Genomic DNA, 24110 nt, shown 5'->3' on the forward strand with positions numbered 1-24110 from the left:
CAAATACTGTTTTTTTTTTCAAATTAGTAATAATGTACACTTTTTAAAACATTATGTTGAAATTAAAGCAGAGGAATCTTTTGGGTAGTTCAGAACTCCTTCTCTTTTAGGATGGTTGACAGTATATTTATACTAATCTAGAAATACACTGTGCTTCCACTTTATTAGGTACACCCCTGCTGTGCACACAAACGGTCTGTCCCACAACGTTGCAAGTCACATGACCACAGTTGTGGATATAAATGCAGCAGAACAACCTTTTTAGTATCAGTTAAGCGTACAAAACGTAGCAAGAATGGGGAAAAGGAGTGATCTAACGGACTTCGAACGTGGCATGGTAGTGGGTGCAAGACGTGCTGGACAAAGCATCTGAAACGGCAGTTTTCCTGAACTTTTCACGCACCACAGTTTCAGGGGTGTATCGAGAATGGTGCAACGAACAGAAAACATCCTCTCAACGGCACTTCTGTGGAAGAAAATCGCATGTTGATGAGCGAGGTCAGAGGAGGATGGTTAGAATTGTGCAAGCAAACAGACGGGCCACAATGTCGCACATCATATCAGAATACAACCTTGGTGTGCAGAACAAAATATCGCAATGGACCACTAGTCGCACTTCGTCGCGAATGGGCTACAACAGCCGACGGCCACATCGTCTATCTCTGTTATCCTCCTGTAGGCACAGCAACACAAGACTATCGAGGATTCGAAAACCGTTGCTTGGTCTGACGAGTCGAAGTTCCTGGTGCATCATGTTGATGGAAGGCTCAGAATTTGGCGAAAATAACATGAATCCATGGACCCGTCATGTCTGACGACTACTGTGCAAGGTGGTGGGGGCAGTGTTATGGTGTGGGGAATGTTTTCTTTGCACACGTTGGGTCCATTGATACCCATAGATTCACGTCTGAATGCCACATCGCACCTAAACATCGTTGCTGACCAAGTGCATCCGTTCATGTTGACAGTTTATCCTCAGTCAGATGGTTACTTCCAGCAGGATAATGCGTTGGTGCACAAAGCCCGAATCACTATGGAATGGTTCCAGGAACATGACAATGACTTTTCTTTGCTGCAGTGGCCCGTTCAGTCTGCGGATCTCAATCCTATTGAATATCTTTGGGATGAGCTTGAAAGGGCTGTTCGCTGCAGGCCTACACTTCCGTCGAATCTCAAGGAGCTGCATGATACACTCATGTCTGCATGGTACTCCATTTCTGCACAACGTTTTCAGCATCTTGTTCAATCCATGCCTATACGAATTCAGGCTGTTTTGAAGGCTAAATTGTAAAACAATTTGGAGGCTCAACACGCTACTAGTTAGGTGCACCTAATAAAGTGGCAGCACAGTGTATTTGAGTTAGGAATTTGATATTCTACTAAGTCCCATAAGTTTAAGTATATTTATTTGTTTTTCTACATCAATCGGTACCTGAACTAGAGCCATGAATACAGCGAGAGGTGGCAGGCTGGAGCAGCTTGAGGTACGATCCGTTATAAAATTTCTACATTTGCAAGGCAAGGAAGCAAAATAAATCCACGAGGAGATGAAAATTGTATACGAGGAGGATTGTCCATCACACGAGAATGTAGAAATTTGGAAAAGACAGTTTGGGTGGGGGCGAAGTAGTGTTCACGTGGCCCAAGAGAAGGAAGATGCATCTCAGTCACAGCCCCTACCATTGTGGCTAATCCTTGAAGACAGACGTGCCACTACAAATGAAGCGACCATTAGCCATGGGTCTGGTTGCACTATAATGCATGAGTTCCCGCACATGTCTAAGGTGGCAGCCCGATGGTTTCTGAGCTTGTTGACACCTGAAAAAGTCCACAGGAAAAAGTGTTCATACAATGGTGGGAGTTTATTAGAGAGAATGATAATGATTTTATTTTTTGACCAAATTGTATGCCGGATACATCACTATGACTCAGAAACAAAACAATGGAAACATTCATCTTCAGCAAAGCTCCAAATGCCAAGGTTCAATTGACTTCAGCTCTGACAGTTCCCGGATTGTTCGCTGTATGAGATAGAGCGTTATTGTGTTGGAATATGAAGAATCCATTTCCACAGAAATGCCAAAGTGGGGACACTTTGGAATGGTCCAAGATGTCAGTGTACGACTTAGCAGCCTCACCACGAACCTGTCGCCTCGGAATTTCACTGTAGGCACCGATACAGATGACGTTACCTAGGAATTCTTCACACCCACACTAGACCATCTGATCCGAAGACTAACGCGAGCTGTCGCTCCATAGGATATGTTTATACTGTTCCACAGTCCAAGGAGGATGGGCTAGGCATCGCTGCAGATATATCCATTGGTGTGATGCGGGACTCTGTAAACAGAAGTTTTCTGCCTTGAAAACGATGCCAACCATCTTTCCACGAACCTGGTTGCAGTTCCAAAAGTTTGTGTGGACAGCTGGCCTTGAGGCGTAAAGTTTTATAAACACTTTGGGCGTTCACCTTCACCTCTTTCTTCTAAGATCAGCAATTCCTCTCCGTCAGTTCTTTGAGCCTAATCAAATTCAAGTCAATGTTCGTCAACGTCTGCAAAATGCGGACAAAACATTCGTATTCATCGTTTAATATCTCAAGTTCGTCCTTTGATTTAGCTGCTATACTTCATTTAACCCACACTTCGGCCCATGGATAAAGGGGCTCTGTGCATATATGACAATCACCAGATCCATATTTGTCTCGTTAATCTTGATTTCCAATGATGTCTCCTCCCACTTCAGTTATAAAGCTAACTTATTTTTACTGGAAACCTCAATATGAACATCCTCAGACGTTCTGGAGCTAGAAGTCGCCTTATTCTCCTCACTAAAAATGTAGGGCCACCTGAGAATAACCGATTTACCCAACCATGTATTATGTTCATTGATTGTGTGTTCTGTGGTCGATTTTACTGGACGTAAATTCAAATTTCCTGTGGGGAGAGGACCTTGCTATCTTTGCCTAAGACTGGCTAACTCAGTCTTTTTTTTTTTTTTTTTTTTTTTGGTAGTTGTTGGCGCATCGGCTTCTGTGGCCATATTGCACCTCCCAGGGTTTTTGCAGTACTTTGATCCAAGCCCGAGGCGGGAATCGAACCCGCGACCTTTGGGTTGCCGGGCAGGTACTTTACCCACTCGGCTAGCCCGGTCGGCGCTAACTCAGTCACAGAGTGAAAAAAGTCCATAAAAGTTCATTGCATCATTGATGGGATTAGAACCAGAGCTTCTTGCATTCGGTGTGGAGAGGATGGTGATTATAACCACTGCGTTGCCTGCGAAGTTTACAGAAGACGATCCAGTCCTAGAAATGGTATTTCATCATATCTCAGATTTGATCCCTAAAGTGTTTACTTTTAATTTTAATTCAGATCAGAATCATTCTCGAATCCAAGTCGAATCCATCTAAGAAGGATGGAGTTCTAACCAAAACTGATCTGTTCCTCAATTTTGTCCGAGGGCAGCACAGTGGTTATAAACACAGTCTTCCACACACTGGGCGAAGGGCCTCGGGTTCGAATCCCCTCAATGACGTGAAGAACTTTTATGGGCTTTTTAAACTTCGTGGCTGAGTTAGTCGGTCTCATGACTAACTCAGCTATCGGGTGGCCCAAATATGACAGTTATTCTTTAACTTTTGACAGAACACTGTACGAGACCCATTTCAAAGAATTCAAGACGTAAATGTAACATGCTTAAAGAGGATCTCAGGTTCATTCACTTTTCCGATCTTTAAACAAGGGCTTAGAGGGGATATATTCCGAATAAAGTGAATATATTACTCAGACAGTCTTGCGAAGATGAAGATATATCCTCTTGTGGGACACTTTTTGATATTTCATATTTTTTACTAAAACTACGTGGTAAATCCTGGAAGATTTATCGGATTTCGGGTGAGAGAACAGATCCGAGTGATAGAAGAAGTCGAGTAAGATTGGAATGGGTTAAAGAGACCATGGAAAGGAAAATGTTATTCTGTAACATTTTCAAGGATTTATTGATAAATCCTTGAAAATAAATCAAGGATTTATTTAAAACATCCTGTTTAGCTCAGTTTAAGAGGCGTCTGGCAGCCATATACTGATCACGGTTGACAGAAATAGGTGATGTCTAAACCATCTGTGGGCGCGATACTGTTTTATAAAGAAAGAGTGTTCCACATGCATGAACTACCATGCCTTCTACAAGTCACTCTGGATTTCAGCTAACGTGTCCCATTAACGTCGCTTTGTCAGCTACGTAAGCGTTCTAACTCAATGAAGACCAAGGTGGGAGTGAACGTAAATTGATTTCAGAGATGTTTACGGTTACACCTTAGAACTATCTTGGAAAAGAAAAGGAATAAACACGTAATTTAGTAATATTCATTAATTCTTTTGCTGCCTCAGTGTTCATGGCAAAGTTATAAATAGCAAGCGTTAACTCCACCAGTTTCTATAGCATGCAATTCCAGAAAAGCATCTTCTTAATTAAAGGTTCACCTTGCTAAGTGAGGAAGATCACGTGACACCCAGACATTTTTGCGTCATCACAGAGATTAAGAAGTCAGCTTGTCGCTAGAGGGCGTATTTCCAGTAGCATGTGTGCTTGAAGAGTTAGTCCCTCTGACTTGTGCAGGAGTTAATACAATTCCTTGGGGTATTAGGCGCTTGATTGCGACTCCCAAGTAAACACATCAGGCGGATGAGACCCCCACCCCGCCCCTTTCCCCAGCAGATGTTGAGTTGGAGAGGAGGTGGGGGGGGAAAGCTGGGGAGGTGTGCAGGAAGAAGCTATTCTTATTCTCTCAAACTTCCTGATAAATCATTAAGCCCATGTCTTCTTTGTACATAAAAACAAGAAAAGTCCGCACCACAGTTGTTGCTCTTTGCGACTAATTCTTTCCTTTTTTCCTGTTTAGTACATGTATAGTTTTTTCCTGTTTAGTTCGATTGCTATACGGCAAAGTATCAAATAAAAATCAAACAAACGTAGTGTGTCATGGCCACTGCTCTCTGTAGTTTAAATGAACAAACAAAATTCCAATTTATATGTCCTTAGGGCTAAAACAAAAGGAAATAGAATGGACTATTAAACATTCCCTTGAAGAAGAGATCCGTGTGGGTTCCATCTTTATTTGAGGGCGCGTGTCCTTGGGCAGATAGCCGATTAAATTAATGGATAATAATTAATAAAACAAGAACAACATGAGATATGTTTTAAGTTTGTCAGCCCACAACTGCACAGCGATTTTCCTCACCCTCTAATAATGAACCCGTCCTACAGAAATATAGATTCTTTCTCGAAGCAAGCTTAGCGTTTTACTGCAATACATCTACTCCCCGGTAGAGGTCGTAACTGCGCAAATTCGATTTGTAACACATAACCTACTAATGTCAGCCTATATTCACTTATAAAAATGGCGCCTGTCCCCAATACCTCGATATTTTAGATGCCAAAGATGAGATTGTATTTAGGTGCACTCATCAGGGCCAAAGATGGGTAAGATAGATAAACCGAAGAGAAAGTGCACGAGACTAGAGATCGTTTTTGCCAGGGGGGCAGAAATATCTTCCACCATAATTCACTAAAAGTTGGGCTTGGTAAACATGAGATGGCCCGACATTTATTAAAGAATCAGCCAAACTTTTTCGCTTGGCTGGCGTAGTAATTCTCGTCTTGACAGGTGTTAAGCGGCAAAGAAAGACCCAGATGGTGAAGCCAAATTTAGATTGAAGGGGGCTGAAAGAAAACAAGGGTAGTGCACAAATTCCAGATGAAAAGAGGTAAGGAAAGGAACAGATCTGATCCAAATACTAGACCATATCATAATAACAGTGTTATAGCAGGGATTTGTGGTATCAGGGATGGTCATCAAATTATAGAGGAAAACAGGAAGCACAAATATGGTGAATGAGATAAATAGAGGCAAAGAGAAACGGAGAAAATAAGAAAAAAAGGTGCAGGATAAAAATAGAAATAATGGAAGTAGAGAGAGAGAGAGAGAGAGAGAGAGTTAAAGAAACTTGAAATACGTGGTGAAGCAAAAGTTGAGGACACGCTTCATGAGTGAATATAATGAACATGGTAACCAACACAACTGTGTTTATTGGGCCACTGACATCTCTAATATCTGAAGTGAAAAAAAGAAATTAAACTCTCCAGGTGTTGCTCTTTGAGCTAAAATTTTATTGGGGGATTGCTGGCTGGTGGAAGACAGACGGGCAGGTAGACATGGTGAAGATCACAAATGTTTTCACTATGTCATCCGTCTGTCTGTCTGTGCGCACGTATCAACTCTTAGTGAAATTTTATATTTAGGTCTTTTAGGGAGATTTATCGGGCTTTATCAAATTTCATTAAAATCAGACCAATAGAAATTGGGCATTTCTTTTTCCAAAAAATTTTCGCGTTGTCTCCTAAACATAAATGGAAGTGTGTTCTCATGTTTGGACATTACCCAAAAAGGAAAAGCCAGATGGACACTAAATTTTCAGAGTATAATCTATTAGTCCTTGAGAAGGTTTTGAGATCCATTCTGATTTGAGAGCCTCCAGCAGTTCCTCTCCAAAGAAATCTATATTAGTTTCGGATATCTGATTATTATTGGGGATATAAAAGTCAGACTCACACCAAATTTTAAGCACACGTTTTGTTGGTTCGAGGGGAGGGGAAGTCAGATTCCAGATCTGACTTCCTCTAGTTCCCCATACAGAATCATTGCGATAAACTTGGAAAGGTAGCTCCGATCCTTTCAAAAATTCAGGACTTATTTTGAATTTAGAATATTCTTCTGGACCTTGGTACCAAGAATCATATCAATAGATTAACCCATAATGAGGTGTTATCAAGGCATTTAGAACAGAAATATGAGTTACCTTATTGGCATGATATTTGGTACAAAAGTGCAGAAGGGCATTCTAAAAAAAATTCCTGGAATTTTGAAAGGATAAGATCCTGTTCAAAAGTTACAGCAATGTTTCAGTAGGGTAAGGAGATTGGGGCTGTGGATCAAAATTGGACCAGAACCTAATCAGGGTCCAACAAAACAAATGCAGTTTCGATCAGACTTTTCCCATCTAGAATAATGCTCAAATATTCGAAATATACTTCCATTTACACTCAGTGATCCCTGAATTATGATCACTCCATCCGTAATGGACTATAGCTCGCAGTATAAAAAGCCGAACAACTTCACTAGAACAGTGTGTGGTGCAAACAACACGAGTCCATGGATCCATCGTGCATGGTGCCCAATATCCACAGATTGTGGTGGTTGCTTAACGTGGAGCTTTGATGGCAAGTACTAGGACCCCTGGTGAGGTCGACCGGCAGTTCTTAGAGGACCACGTGCATCCTGCCATGTTGCATTTTTTCCTGGATAGAAAGAAGTGGGATTTTCCAAGACAATAATGCGCCGTATCATCGGCTCAGCACTGTGCAAGAGTGGTTCGAGGAACACAGTGTAGATATCACCCATTTTTACTGGCCTCCAAATTCGCCTGACCTCAATCCAATTGAACACCTGTGAGATGATTTGGAGTGGAAGTGAGTCATATGGACACGCAACCGTCATCTATCCTGACACCGTGGAAAGCCTTGCAGGCAGCATAGTTGCGGATACTTACAGATGTCTTTAGACATCTAGTAGAATTGATGCCTAGGTGAATAGCGGCTGCTATTCACCTAGGCTGCTATTCACGGTAGCCCAACATGGTATTAGTTAGGTGGCCATAATTCAGTGGTCACTCAATGCATCTATGGAGTAGCTTGAAATTTTCGAAGAAACAATTGCCGAATTTCTATCGGTCCGATTTGAATGAAATTTCGAATGGCTCGACAAATATTTTCTAAAAGAGCTAAATATAAAATTTATTGAAAATCCATCCAATGGAATTCAAGTTATTACATGCGAACGGACGGACGGACATGGCAAAGACAATAGGCACTTTACACACATATGCTAATAAAAGATGCTTAAGAAAACAGAACGTAGCCCCACGGATAAACAAGTACGCAGACACAAAGGTGGATGAGCAGTTATTCGAACCTTGTTATGAACAGCGAATGTCTTATTCCAATTTTCTATCGAAAATCTCAAGACAACATCGGTAATTAGCTTCGTTTGCCTATAAACCAAAGAAGGGTGTTACCGGCAGATCGTCAAGGCAACCATTCACCTGAAGTGCGACACTTAAGTATTCTCTCTAATGAGCAACTCAGTCACCAAGAAAACTAAAATGCTTCTCGTTCGAATCGCAACTGCTTTCTCGCGCTTTAGGACCGAGTCGCTCGAGCAGATGAATTTTTAGCGGTACTGGTAACGTCTTTCAGAATGTCTTCTCCACTCCAAAACGCCCTAATGACGTACGCCGTAATCTGACCGGAGGCGTTTTCCCAAAGAACTTATTAATTCTCGGAGTTCGTTTATCTGTAGAGTTTAATATGGTCCAAGAAGCCAACCCACAATAAAATTGGAGACAAAACGAACTCAGATATTAAATGATTTATAAAATGCGTGAGTGACTGGTTCCTGCTTTTTTTTTTTCATTGCGTCCCTATCGATGCATTTAGTATCGATAGGGACGCAATGAAAAGACATCATGCAAAACATTACATAAAGACTTTAACTTGCTGATAGAGTAGATAAAGTAGAAATGGCTTCCTCACGCAATTTCCAAGTAAATTTATCTACAATGGATGCAGAAACCTTCTGCTACTAAACTTGAAGAGCCCCAAGTGAAAAAGATAATGCATTCAGCAATTTTTCCTGTTTATCCGCGTTTATGTAACGAGCTACATCATCTTGGACTTTATATCCGCACCAGTTCCCAAATGCTTCTTTGGTTCAGTTGAAGAAAGCCTTTGTTCCTTGTAGTGAATGATGAAATCGATTCATTTCGTTAAATAGGAACATTTAGAATGGAGAAAACAAGATCATCTGTTTGGTACATCGGAAACGGTTTGCTTCCTTTTTGCAGATCCTAAAGAAAGTTTTCTTTTCCTTGTACTTTGTCTCAACTGGGGAAATAAAGATGTAAATATCTGATGAAGTTTAATAAATTTCTCCTCTCACAGCTAATGTCTTCCGCGATACGCCTCGTGGAGGTTTACATCTCTATCACATAACAAGAACAAAAAGATATTGCCTGTGAACATACTCTGTCTAAAGATCATTGTTAATAAGGGGTATTTAATGGTTATATGTTGTTATAGGGTTTTTAGGAGCATCAGCAACTAGGGCCATATTGCTCTGTGATTGTCTGTAAATTGCGTGTGTTTTGTGGTCAATTTTCTGTTTGCTGGACGAAAAACCATGCTACTCTTGCCTGAGACCGACTAACTCAGCCACGTTGGGAAAAAGGTCCATAAAAATTCCTCACGCCATCGACGGAACTCAAACTCAGGTCTTCTCCACCAGGTGAAGGGAGGGCAGCGATTCTACCAACATTGCTACCCACGAGGGCAGGTATTTAGTGGAGCCCAGGTGGACAGATACGTACGGATGTTGTATGTACTCCATTCAGTAGGACTATGGGCAAGACGATACATTTAAATGACTAATTAATTAATTGACATTTGGTTCCTGCTATTGCATACTGGTGAGAGGACAAGAATTTGGCGAAAACATGAGTCCATGGATTCATCCTGCCAGGTGTCAACAATGTTCACTGGTGGTAGCGGAATAATAGTGCAGGGAGTGTTTTTTGTGGGGGGGGGGGGTGGTATGAGTTGGTTTATACCAGTGGAAAAACATTTGGATGTCACAGGTTTCTCAAAATGCTTTCAACTATGTGGATTCTTCCGACAGGATAATGCTCCATGGAATAACTGTACAAAACTGGTTCCAAGAACATCAGCCTATTGAAGTTGGCTCTCCAGTAAGTATACCTCAATCGAATCACCTGTGGGATGCGATCTTTCCACAACCATCCAATTTGTAACTGTGGAAAGCAACTGAGTCAACATGGACCAGCATCTGTCTGGCACTTTCGATAATGAGTCCAGGTGTACCTAATAAAGTGAACACTCAATGTATAATGTTCGTCTGTTTTAAAATTAACAATATTTAGATTTGGCTGGAGTACAGAAATCGGCTGTCAGATGCATGTCTATCGATGGCTCAGTTTGGAGTGTCGTTGTACGGAAGAGGATAATTGGCTGTCATAAATTTAATGTACACATTTGCGTGTGCGCGTGAGGAAGTTGAGAGACTGCCAGCTGGCTGAGCTATTCGCTACACCCCATGTTTACCTTTGTTCAATGGTACTGTAGACTTCAAGCGTTGTTATAAAATCTTAATAAATACTTTATTGTCCAACATGAAGTTCCAGGACTGACATTACAGTAACACTCGATAAAAGAAGCAAAAGAAAAAGAAAGAAAAGCTTTTTGCACAGTCAGAGATCATAAAATTTAACAGGAGTTTTTAAGAAAAAAAAAAAAAAAGCTCCGGTGTTCACCACCAGAGGGCCACGATTTAAGAAAGTGAAAAATATTCTGTTTATGCTCCAATGCGACCACATATACCACAGAAGCTGACAAATAGTATTAGTGACACTCTACAAGGAAGCCACGTGCTCTTCTGCGCCAGCCAAAAATTAAAAAAAATAAAATAAACAAAAACTAGAAGTAAACGAAACAATAATAATAGAAATAAACATTAAAATATAAAAAAATACCTATGTATTTTCCTCCTCATGTAGTTAACTACTAGCTGCTCTATTAATATCCTCAGGCTGTCAGCCTCAACTACCCACGGAAGCAACTTGTTTCAATAACTCGCTGGCTAAAAGAAAACATCCTACAACCCAGTTTAAACCTCTTCCCCCGTAATTTGTATTTATTTACCTTCATTTATTTTACTACCCACTCTCAAGCCTCAATTAGACCTTTTCTAAGATGCCTGGTTACCAGGCTCTGTAGCCCACATATTCGAAGTCTCTTCTCGTATGAACACACTTTTGCCTATTTCACCATGCGAGTTACCTGTCTTTGGACTTTTTAAAGAAACTCGATATTTTTGATGTGCAATCTTCTATACTTAGACTTCTTATCTAAATCATTAATAGACACTGTAGGCCCTTCTTGCCTCCTGCCTACACTGATCGCAAAAATTTATGTCCACCCGTATTGATTGTAACTCCAAAATCCTTTCCTTCATCTACTGTTTTTAATTCAACTGTTTTTAATTTTTAATTCTAAGTTATTTCGGGTCACTGTTCCCCAGGAGTATGAACTTGCAATTTGCTGAATTAAAAAACAGCTGCCACCAACCACTAAAAACTCTCCCAATCTTAACATCATCTGAAAAGCTTGATATCACGCCCTCTATGAGCAGATCGATGTCACATATGAAAAGCAGAAACAACAGTAATCTGAAAAATAACCATTAATCACAACTCTTGTCTTCTGCCTTGCAGTCCCTCTGAGATCCATTTGGGAATCTCACCCCGAATCCCAAACTCAGTCCCTCTCATGAGGGACTGAGTCAAATGCTGTGCTAAAATTAGTTAAACATGATTTTCCCTTGACGATAAGCTGACACTTCTCCAATCTAAAGGAATCTCTCCTGAGTCCAATGATTGCCTCATAATTGACCTCAGTGATTCCAATACACTCTCTGGCTGCCTCGCTCAAAATTACTGAGTATATGCCATAAACGTCAGGAGCCTTACTTGCCTAAAAGCCTGAAAATGTTTTCTGATAAACAGTCAACTGTAAATTTGAAATCACTAATTTTATCTCAACCTCACTCACACAGTCTCTCCATATTATGAAGGTAAGGATGGATGTGATAAAGACAGATGCGATCTTTCATTGATAAAGATGGATGGGAAGTATCTATTCAGCTGAGTTATGTAAGACTTTCTCGCGCCCCGTACACAAGGGTCCGATCTGATTCGTTTTCTTCTTTTTTGTATTCAGATATATGAAAAACTCCTTGTCCTTTCGCATACTCAGCCTTGGTCGCTACCCTAACTTCATCTGTGGTACTATTACAGATCAGCCCTCGTGGGTAGAACAGTAGGTAGCATCACCGTCTTCCCCACACCGAGTGGGAAAGACTGGAGTCTGAATCTTGTCAATGACGTGAGGAAGTTATGGGCTGTTTCACAGAACAGCTGAGTCAGCAGGTCTCAGGGAAGAGCATGATTTTTTTCTCCTGGAAACTCTGGTTTTCGGTCCAGCAAACAGACAAATCAACCATAGAACAATATGACCTAAGCTGCTGATGCACCTAAAACCCTACAACAAACTTTTCAAAATCTTCTGGTCTGAATTACTCCCACTACCATTATACCTCTGCAGCCACCACTTCACACCCCACAGATTCTGTGCTGGCATGCGTAAATTGTGAATCTAGGTAGGCTTCGGTGGCGCTTGGGTTTGTTTTGCTAAGAAGCATGACCTCAGAACCCTTTCTACAGTCCATCTTTACAAAATACGTTTCAGATGCTAAAAATGACACTCACCATCATATTTGGGTGACCTGTTTCCTCAACTCTATTTATTAGCCAATTTGACAAGAATAATAAATCTTATCTGTATATAACAGTCACGTGGGCTCGAACCATCTCAATCGCGTATGCTATTGCGCACTACGGCGTTCAACACTCAAACTCTTGAAGAAACAGGAAGCTAATAGATGGACCAGAAAATGGTCCATCTATTCTTTTGATTATAATTTAAATGGAGAAATCTCGCTATAAAAGATCTTAAGAGTCCATCAAATTATAGTATAAATACATGCATCAGTAATCTTATTAGAAAAGCAATTAAAATGTTTAGTCTTGTGAAAGTGTTTTCTAAAGACTCTTACTCGGTAGTTTGTTGGCTCTTATTTATGATGGGAAGATTTGGCAATCATACCAAAGAACCTACATTAAACAAATAGAAATAGTTGAAAAGACGATGTTTGCTTTGAGAAAATACGATGTTATGACACAATCAAGGATTGTATTACTCCTAAAACTAAAAGAAAGGCAAATTGTGAAAGACGCGAAGTTTTTTGACAAATCCTTGAAAAGATGTCGAAAAGAGTTATTGGAGAAAGTCTTAACTTTCAAAAAAGGAAATGCAATACTCGAAATGAGAATGCCTTCAGAGATTTTTACAGAACAAATTGTAGACAAATCATAATATCGATCAAGTTGCGTCTGTAACTACGTGTATCGTTAGGTCGGTTTTTATTGTCTGCTGGATGAAAAATCCTTGAATTCTGGGAAATATTCGAATCTATCGCGGATTATTCAGCAGATATTGCAGAATTAAAGAGCAATAGTTCATGGATAACACAGACGGTAGGTCTCTTCCACCTGGGCAGGTGGAAGAGACCTGAGTTCGAATCTCGTCAATGACGCGAGAATTTTTATGGATCTTTTTCACAGCGTAGTTGAGTTAGTAAGTCTAAGGCAAGGGTAGCATGGTTTTCCTCTCAGAATCTTGGGTTTTTCAACCAACAAACAGCCAAATCGACCAAAAAACACACTCAAAAAAGAGATTAGAAGGTAATCCCTAATAGACATATATGTAATCTTGTCTAGAGATCGCCTTGGAATCGAAGATAAGCGTAGGAGCTGAAGACTACTGTTCGTGAGATATAAGACAAGAATAAGTTTCAGAAGGATCTTAAATTGGACGTGAATTAGAAACTTTGGTCCAAAACTTTGTCTATTGGATACGATAAGTTAAATCTTCATTAAGAAATAGTATGTGTTATTCATGAGTTCTCACATGATACTATTCATACTAGGGCTTGCATAAAACCGAGAAATTTCAAAACCGAGTTTAACCGAAGTTTATTACTCTTAAAACCGGTTTTAAAACCGATTTTCTCAGACTTAGGGAAAATAAGTAAAAGCTATAACACAGGTATTTATTTTATCTTGGGTAGATTGTACAAATCGTAATCAAATCTTTTAAACAAAATCTATCACCTCTTATAGTAAAAAAAATAAAAAAATTAAACTGCTCCAAAAAAGTAACCGGCTTGAGATTATACAAAATTACAAATTGTACTCAAATCCTTTGAATAAAAACTATCTTCTCGTATAGTAAACAAAACAATAATAAGCCCTATAATAATAATAAATAAATAAATAAAAATAATGTGAAAAAAACAGCTTAAAGTATTTGTAAAATACTTTACAAATAGTAAAGTATTTTACAAATACTTAGTTGGTATATATAGACTTAGACTTGATCTTATTTTTGTGTTAAAGAGACCAGTGATCGAAAACACTCTCTCAGATTGGACACTTGTTGGTTTAGTGGTCAGCAGTGCTCTATAAACTTTCTCCAGCTTTTCACTTCTACTGCTAGTTGCCTCCAAAATTTTAAATTCTTTGCTGACTTCCAATTCACTCGGATATTTTGAAGGCTCTTCAGTTAATCTCTTTATTACACTATCATACTCTCGCATGAGTGTATCTCCAACATCGGAACTAGACGAGTCTTTGTTTTCTTCTAAAAGAACAGTTCGTTTATTTTCAGTTTCTTCATTCAACGCTAAGACTTCTTCGGAATGTTTTGCCAATAATCTCTGATAAATCTCTTCAGCATGCTTTTTCAAAACTTGCTTACTTGGAACATAAAAAGTTCTTGAACCTGAATCTTCTTTCCTAAACTTTTTGGGGTTGCGTAGATAGCTCAGCAAAGCCACAGTTGGGCAATTTCGTCTTGCATTGTAACGCTGCAAAAGGCTTTGGTGAAACTTTAAAGCAAATGGGTTTTCTGCTGTATCAAGCTTAGCCAGCAGAAATTCTATTGAAGACTCTGCTTTAAGTAAGTCTGTATCTTCTGAGGTTATAGCCTTCAGAATCATTTCATCTGGTCGCAAAGTTTCACTTAGCAATTCAAGTGTTTTCCAGTCATCGTCAGACACAGCTTCAGTTGACAGTACTGCACATAGAGCATTTGGAATGCAATTTTTCAATTTCAAAAATCTCTCAATCATATAGAATGTGCTATCCCATCTAGTCTTGCAATCTAATATAAGTTTTTATTCTTTCCAATTAAATTTTGCTTTAACAAAATTTTGTAATATGTCATTTTTGGTTGGCGATTTTCGAAAAAGCTTGCAAATTTTTCTGACTTTGTTAATAGTTTGTGCAATATTGGCCATTGGATTGAAGAAATAAATGAGCTCATCAGTAAAGTCGGTTTGATAAAGCATGCCTTGCTGTCTTTCTTCAACTTCTTCATCATCACTACTTTCTTCATTATTTTCATTTTCTTCATTGTCTTTGGGAGACTCAGAGACTGTGGCACCATAATCTTTATGAAAAAGCAATAATTGATTGTTTTTTCATAAAGTACATCTATAACTGACAGATGTATACAATGAGCTATAGATTGTTGATTATTAGGCGTAATTTACTTGCCAAACTTAATCATCATTGCTGCTCCATCGGTGGTGCAGGCAACACTATCCTCATCCAAGTTCTAACCAAATTCCTTCAAGTGTCCATTCACAATTTGCTCAGTTCTTCTGCTATCAAGTGAACCATTAATCTCAATAAGACCTAAGGACCAATGATTGTCTTTTGAATGCACATTTATATTCATATACCTTTTATTTTGTATAGACGTATATTCGTCTAGAGTCAATGAATACCGTGCACCCAAAACAAATGAATTTTTGAAATGCTGAATGAGTTCTTCTTTCTTAGTTTTATAATAATTCAGAACCATATTTTTAATTCCATTCACTGAGGCTGGTGGTAATTTATCGTATTTATTTCTCTGAAGGTGAAGGCTTCATTGTATAAACTCACTCTTGGCAATTGAATTAACAGAAAGTCCATCTAAAGCAGCTAATTTTGAAATCTCTTCTTCCATAGATTTTTTTAACTATAAAGTTTTCTAATGTTCTTACCATTTTTGCGGGAGGTTCACTGTTATCTTGTTTAATGTCAGTCCGATGCATTTTCTTTAAATGCAACATCAAAGATGATGTAGATCCTCCAGACGACTTCATTATCTTCTAACATTTCGAATATTGTGCTTCATCTTTGCTTTTTCGAGCAAAATAATTCCATACATTTGATTTCATCTTAGACATATTAAGAGTAATAAATATTAATTAGTAGGAATTTATATCACCGACAATTTTAAATAAACATATTGAAGATAACAAAGGCACAATACTATGCGTCACTCCCGCAAGCACTGAATGAAGAGTCTAAACGAGGCAAGTTTCAAAATTTTCAAGAAAGAAATTTTTTATTTATTTACTTGCAATTTTTCTTCCCCAATTAAATCTATTGTATTTTCAAAATTACATAAAAGCTAAATTTGGTGAAGCTGCTTTTTGGGGAACATTTGCTCGCAAATTTAATAGGAATAAAGAAGCAAAAAACTTTCTACGATCGAAATTTGATGCAATATTCAGCGAATCTGTTTCTAGTGGGTAACCATCAAAAAGGCGCGTTCCATAACTTGCCTGGCGAACAAGATAGATGGAACGGAGAAATGTTGAGCATTTTCTTTTACGCTATCGCTCCGACTCACTCAGTCGTAAATGAGTACACCTGCATCGTGCCATGATACAGGTGAGAAGATAAAAAGGTACCCCTCCTAGATTTAGGCCACTTGCCCATGAGATTCGTACTTAAATATAAAATAAAATAAAATAAAAAAACATGTTTAAAACATAAAGCAGTTGAACGATCCAGACAAACGAACAAACAAAAGAAAATGTGCGTAACAAAAAACTATATTCGAGGGCAACTAAGAAAATATTCGAATCCGGTTTTAGAAGCTCGGTTTCGGTTTTAACAACTCAATATGAAAACCGGGTTTAACCGGTTTATAAAACCGGTTTTCAAGCCCTAATTCATACCTGGCCATCTAGGCCTCCCATCGGATGTAAATTGTAGCAAAGATAAGAACTAGCTGAATTTTAGTCAGAACTGGATTTTGTCTGCGATTCTTTAGACCAAAGACAGAATCTTTTCAACTATTATATAAAGACATTTCGACAAGCAGGTCAAAGATGTGATATTGTTTTATTTTTTCCAGTTTGTTAATGTTCACTGGACATAAATGGCGGTGAACGATAGCGATAACTTGAACCATAGATTTAAGATCTGGTTGATGTTGTTGGGCTTTAGGAGCATCAGCGACTAAGGCCATATTGCGTGTGTTCTGTGGTTAATTTTCTGTTTGCTGGACGAAACCCCCGTTCGGGAGAAAAAACGTGTTACCATCGTCTGAGACCGACTAACTCAGCCACGTTGTGAAAAAGATCCATAAAAATTCCTCACGTCATCGATGGGACTCGAACTCAGGTCTTTTCCATCAGGCGTGGAGTGGACAGCGATTCAACCAACTGTGCTATCAATGAGGGCACACTCCGGTCCAAGTTGGCGTATACTGTTTTTATTCGAAACCTGTTCGTGAATTCCATTTCTGTTGCCACAAAAGAAGATTTTATCTGTTTTTTTTTATTTAACATTGTAGCCATTAGTTCGTCTGTTGTGAGGGAATGTACGGATTTTCCTATGGAAATTGGAGTTTTTCATCACCAAAAGTCAAACTGACTATAATACAATGAACTGCACATTGCACTTCATAATGGCCAATTAAATACGATATAAACCAACCAATTATTGATCATCAAAGAAACAAATTCCATGGTAGGGCGGATTTGCGATTTGTACAGAGTGAACAGCTGTTTGGCAGAAAAGTAACACCGAGAGCAAAAGAGAAAACCAAGTTTTTTAGATGCGGAGGAAGCAATATTTGTAATGTGCTTGTGCCAAGAGAGATTAGAAGTCAGGATAATCTCCAAAAGAGATATATCATCTTGCCTAGAAATCGGAGTTTCACTAAAGATAAGCATAGGAGCAGAAGAATCCTTTTTGCGAGATATAAGACAAGACTGAGTTTTAGAAGGATTTAAATCAACTAAGTTGTCTTTGCCCCACTGGAGAATTACTTGGAGATCGGCATTTAAGGAATTGGTAGCAGATTTTCGAGAAGTTGAAGCTTATTGAGCAGGACAAGGTTTCTCAAAATGGAAAGTTGAATGCAATGTGCTATCATCGGCAAAACTATGGATAGGATTTCCAGTCAATGGAAGAAGGTCATTGATATACAAGAGGAAAAGAAAGAGTGGAGAAAAGAACTGAACCTTGGGGGACACCAGCATTAGTGGAGAAGTTAGAAGACAGAGAGCCATCTACCATCACCCTCAGTGAGCGATCAGCGAGAAAACTGGATAACCTATTACAAAAAACAGTTGGCAAACCATAAGATGGAGGCTTGTTTAGAAGACCTTTATGCCAAACACGATTGAAAGCCTTTGAGATGTCAAGAGCAACTACTTGTGTTTCACCGAACTTTTCCGTTGAATTTGTCCATAAATGGGTAACATAAGCCAAAATTTCACAAGTGGATCGACACTGACGGAATCCATACTGGCGATCGTTGACCAGACGGAAGGTTTCTAGGTAGTTTAAGAGTTGGCGGTTAATTGATTTCTCAATTACTTTAGAAAGAGTAGAAGTAATTGCAATGGGATGATAATTGGATGGGAGGTATTTGTCGCCCTTTTTAGGAACTGGCTGGATATGAGCAAATTTCCAAGCAGAAGGAGAAACACCTTTGGAATAAGAATGTGAAAAAAGGCGGCAAAGAATAGGAGTAAGTTCAGGAGCACCGCTTTTGAGAACAAGTAGAGAAATACCATCGGGACCTGGAGCTTTCTTAGCATCAAGATTCGTCAAAATCCTTCTGACATCCTTTTGACGGTAGACCACAGGAGGCATTGAATGGAGCGTGCTAGGAATAGTGGAAGGTGTTTTACCGAGATCATTAATACGTGATTTGGAAGTAAAATGGGATGCCAGCAAGTGAGCTTTATCCTTGGCCGAAGTGACAACAGAACCATCTGGTTTTAATAGAGGTGGGAGTAGAGATGGACAAAAGTTGCGGCCAATAGCTTTGGCAAGAGACCAGAATGCTCGGCTACCATTAGGGCAAGAAGCAAGTTTTCCAAGTTTTCTACTCTTAGCCTGTTCAAACTCTAGTTTGGACCGATTAATAACTGCTTTACAATTGTTGCGAGCTTTGGTGTAGGCAGAAAATGAAACTGAAGAATAGGAAACAAGCTAATTACGATATGCAACGTTCTACTCTTGAACAGCCTTAGCACATTTATTGGAAAACCAAGGTTTAGATAAAGAACGAGATTTTAAAGTGGAGTGTGGAATAAAGAATTCCATTCCTACAAGAATAATTTCATTGACAAGATCTGAGCAAATGTTGACATCAGAAGTTTTGAAACAGTAATCCGACCAAGGAAAAGAAGAAAAGAAATCTCGCAGGTCATCCCATTTTGCATTCTTGTAATGTCAAACAACACGTGGTTGGGAATAGCCATGAGGTAAAGGTTCCATTGGAGAAGAGACAATCACCAAGTTGTGATCTGAGTTTCCTAAAGGACCACTCACTTCGACCTTGTACTTAGAAGGGTTGTTTGTGAGGAAACGATGAAGCGTGTTGGCTGTATAGTTAGTATTGTTCGGTATTCTTGTAGGTAAATGAACAATCTGTGTTAGGTCATTAGTAATTGCAAAAGCCTCAGCATCTCGACCTGCTGGGTCCGTGTGACTAGAAAACGGAAGCCAGCTGGAGTTGTGAACATTAAAATCACCAAGGAAAATTACCTCACTGTTAGGAAAGTTGGACTGGAGAAAGTCAAGTTGCAAAGAGAGGAAATCAAAGAATTCCAAGTGATTAGTGAATTCGAAGAATGGTAGAGACAACATATGAATTTGACAGAATAAGGTAGAGAGATTTTAAGCCAGAGGAGATTCCAAATTACCAAGTCTCTGACAGGGAATATCAGAACGGACATATGCACAAGTACCACCTTTGAGGCGAAAGGAATCATACAGCGAATAATTTGGGCAACTGAGTTGAGCAGTAGTTGAATCGACCGATAACTTCTGTCAGAAAAAGTAGATGGTGTTTGGCAGACTGTAAGTGGAAATGGACATCGTTGAGATTAGAATTGAGACCAGGAAGTGTTTGGAAGGTTTAGATCTTTTCGTAGACAAGCTTACTCTTTAGTTTGAGAATTCATGATGTATTCAATAGTAACAAAAAGTGGGTGGGACATGCTGTATGAAGTAAATTTTTGGATATGGCGTACACATGGTAAGAATATACCCAGATCCTTGACATAACGTGGCCTCGACAATGCTCCCCCGCATACACACTACTCGGACTCCCTCCAGTCACTATCTGGTCTATAGACTAGCTGATCCGGAAGCCTTCTAAAGAGTTACCAATAGGTTCGGTCCGGTGTACTAACTAGCGGCCGGCCTGTGAACACCGTTTCAGAGCTGTACCCTCGAAATGTAAGGAAGATTGGATCTTGCCATGATATTCATCATAACCTCAAAAGCCATCAGTCATACTGCATGATGGAAGAGTTGGGGAAGGGTTGACCGGAACGTAGCTCTGGAGATTGATATCAGCTAAGATCAAACAAACTTGACTGCCGATTTGTTTGGTTCAAAATGAAAATTGGCCTTAAATTAGTTCAAGTGAATAGTATGTATTCGGAGACAAAGAAAAAGGGATGTGGAGAAGAAATAATGGAAGAATATTATCATTTTTGGAGTGGAGTCGATAAGTGTGAAAGAGCAAGAGTTTCTATTGCTGTTAAAAAGAAATTGAGACAATATCAAAAATTAGCAATTTATTAATGAAAGAATGATCTCATTGGATTTGACAATGCATGGGAGAGAAATATCTATTTTTAGAATATATGCCCCGACTAATGGCACCGCTGATATATCGAAGGATGAATTTTGGGAAGATCTGAAAGAACTAAGAGAAAAAAATCCCTAAGAACAAAGAGATATTTTTAATGGGGGATTTCAATGCAAGAGTAGGAACTGAGCAAAAAAGCAAAGTTATTGGAAGATCCGGAGAGAAAGACAGGAACCATAACGGAGATAGACTCTCCAACCTTTGTGAACAGTTCGTTCTCAGAATAAACAACACAAAGAAACTTGATATCAGATATGGCTGGGTGAAAGGAATGATGCATACAGAACATTTATGTTGAAAAGAAGAAAATAGCCAATCGGTTGGTGGTAGAAGCGAAAAATGAAGAATGGGAAAGTAAGTGCGCGACTATTAATGGAAAATTGAGCTTCAAGTGATCAGCGGAATCGTAGAAGGTCTTTAAAGATTAAGAAAACAGAATAAACACAAAGCTGGTTTGCAATTAATACCTTTAAAAGACTGGATGAAGTACTATGAAAGACTTAAAAGAAAACCGGGAAGAGTTCAAGACAGTGGAGGTTTTCGATGTGAAAAATCGGTCTTAAAAGTATCCGTTAAGGAAGTGGAACTGTTACTAAAAGAAGGAAAGGCAAATCACCTGGACCTGGAGGAGTTTATATGGAACTTCTGAAATACGGAGGAAGAGGAGTGGCTGTTTTGATACAAAACTGTTAAATGATATACTGAGAGGAGAAGAAATACCGAAAGAAATGATATCAGGATAAATTACATCAATTTATAAGAAGGATGATCAAAAGGGCTCTTCAAATTACAGAGGAATATGCGTCCTGAACCCACTTTAAAGATTCTTGGAAAATGGATCAGGAACCATTTAGAAGCTCGAATCGGGGTGTCAGAAGAACAAAGTGGTTTTTCAGCAGAGAGGTCATGTATAGACCATATCTCAACAGTATGACAGATCCTTGAAAAATGTCAATCGAAAGGAAAAGAAATCTTTATGATTTTCATTGACCTTGAAAAGGTATATGACAGTGTTCCAAGAAAACTCTTATGGGAAGCACTGAAAGAGGCAAGTATTGGTGAACGATTGATTAACATTATCAAGATAATTTACAGGAAAAATAGATGCAGATTTAAAATTGGGATCGGCTTTATCACCTGAATTCCACACTTCAAAAGCCTTATTACAAGGCTGTTGCATGTCTCCAACGCTTTTCAAAATTTATATCGACATCTGCTTGAGATCCTGGTCCTGGTCAAAAAAATGCAATAAACTGGGATTGCCGATCAATAAGAACATCTATATTCACAATTTACTTTTGCAAACGATCAGGTGGTGATAGCACAAGACTTAGAAGATGCAGACTATGCATGTCGTAAATTTTTTGAGGAATATAAACGATGGGGTCTGAAAATCAATTTTAGCAAGACTGAAATGTTGTCTACAGGATCAGGACACATCCTAAATATTTAAGGTTTTCAGATAAAACAAATTGCTCTTCACAGAAATGGGTTTTTGGAGACGCTCAGCAAGAACTTCTAGAAGAGACAGAAAAAACATGGTATGGACACATAAAATGGATACAAGAAACCAGATATCCAAAGGCTATCTTGGATGGATACTTCCAGGAAGAAGGAGAAGGGGAAGACCTAGGACATGGATGGATGGAGTAAGGGAGTGTATGCTAGCCAGAGGATTAACTGACCAAGACATATTGAACCGCACACTATGGCGGGAAAAATTCCTACCAAAAAATAACTTGTAGGCTGAGGAAACCCACTGTAAATGGAAACAACTTTTTGAAGAAGAAGAATAGTATGTAGACCCTTTATTGACAGTTCCCTTGATGCCCTCGTGGGAAGTACAGTTAGTAGGATCGCCGTCTTCCCTACACCGCATGAAGAGACCTCTGGTCGATGACGGGAGCAATTTTTATGGAACTTTTCAGTAACGTGGCTGAGTTAGTAAGTCTCAGGCGAAGGTAGCCTGGTTTTTCTCCCGGAAACTCAGTTTTTTTCATCCAGAAAACAAAATGGACCCCAGAACACACGGAACTATATGGTGTTCCCTTGATGTTGCTATATGCAGAAAAAAAAATGTCTTCAGTACAAAAGTCGCATGGTAAAATCTAAAATAAATTGCCATCTTGCTGTAATTTTTATATTAAAAATATAGAAATTTCTAAATACTACTCAGTTCTTTTTTTTTTTAGATCTACGAATAAAATTGTGAACTGCGTCAGGTATTTATAACGTTTGTTCCCAAAATAACGGTTTATTTATTGCGTCCATAAGATTCCAAAAAACATGAATGGATACATATATGCAAAATAAATAGAAATATTACAAAATGAAGGTATTCGCTATAGATTAACTGGCTTTAGAACACACAGTTGAATACGAGCTGTTTTTGGATTAATTAATTCGAACTACCTTTAGAGTCAATTCATATTATCGGTAGAGGTCTCTCCTTTATTATATAAGCAGTGTACACTTTTATTTACATATATAACTCACTAGTCTTACGAAACTTAAGCCTTTTTCACAACTAAACACCATAGAATATAATAGATATAAAAGAATTTTAAGTAGGCCTAGCAACCAATAGATCGTGCAGAGATATCAACCAAAATGGTCGAAAGCAATTCTATTTTAATACGTATTAAATTCTGCTAAATATCACAACAAACATAATCTTCTTTCAAATAAAAGTGTATTAAAATGCAACAGATCTCACTAGAAGTTGTAAATAAATTAAACATAAATGATCAATTATGAAATGAAGAAAATACATCAACAACAAACATCTACAAAACGTCTAAATTTATTTATTTTGATTTCTAGGAAGAACTAAACAAACTTACCCCTTTACGTGCTGTATCGTCAATGGTGAAATCTTGAAGACTGTTTTTAGGGGGCCCGATGTCGCACCGACACACTTAAAGAACGCTATTCACAGAAAGTTTGTCACAAGCTTGCTCTCTGGAGTTGATTAGCATCAGCTCTCTTATAACCATGTTGTTGCCCCCAAGTAGACGACTCGCACATGCGCGTTGCCAAAAATCGATGGTGGCATCCTTTCTCCCTTGGAAGAACACGTGTTTCAGATGAATTCGAAGAACATGTAACAATCTGACGACTTTTAACGTATCGACGCAGGAGTGGGCATCCATCTGTATGTCTGAGGGGAAGGAAGTGAATGGGGTAGAAGACTTGGTTGATAACCACCACTGTCACACTTACACACACAAACATACACTTACAGCGTTTACGTCACACTTACACACTGGCAGATGTCAGAAATATTTAGGTGTTCAGAGAAAAGAAAGTGTAAGATGGGTGAAACAGTTAATGTCTTACTC

The 24110-nt window shown here is 38.9% G+C and overlaps 1 protein-coding gene across 2 annotated transcripts in view; it reads right to left on the minus strand.

Annotated features, from left to right (window-relative positions):
• The window catches only part of LOC150082343 (xibalbin-1-like), a 52047-nt gene extending 28268 nt beyond the window's left edge, over positions 1 to 23779 (minus strand). Inside the window, exon 1 of one of the 2 annotated variants that reach the window (XM_090380144.1) lies at positions 23613 to 23779. The gene's annotated coding sequence lies outside the window, so the exon portion shown is untranslated. The remainder of the gene's footprint in view (positions 1 to 23612) is intronic. The other variant, XM_090380142.1, reaches the window with a different exon arrangement.
• Between the last annotated feature and the right edge of the window lie 331 nt (positions 23780 to 24110).

This window comes from Mastigoproctus giganteus, chromosome 8 (genome assembly GCF_048544385.1).
Source record: "Mastigoproctus giganteus isolate SK-2022 chromosome 8, ASM4854438v1, whole genome shotgun sequence".
Taxonomy (NCBI): Eukaryota; Metazoa; Arthropoda; class Arachnida; order Uropygi; family Thelyphonidae; genus Mastigoproctus; species Mastigoproctus giganteus.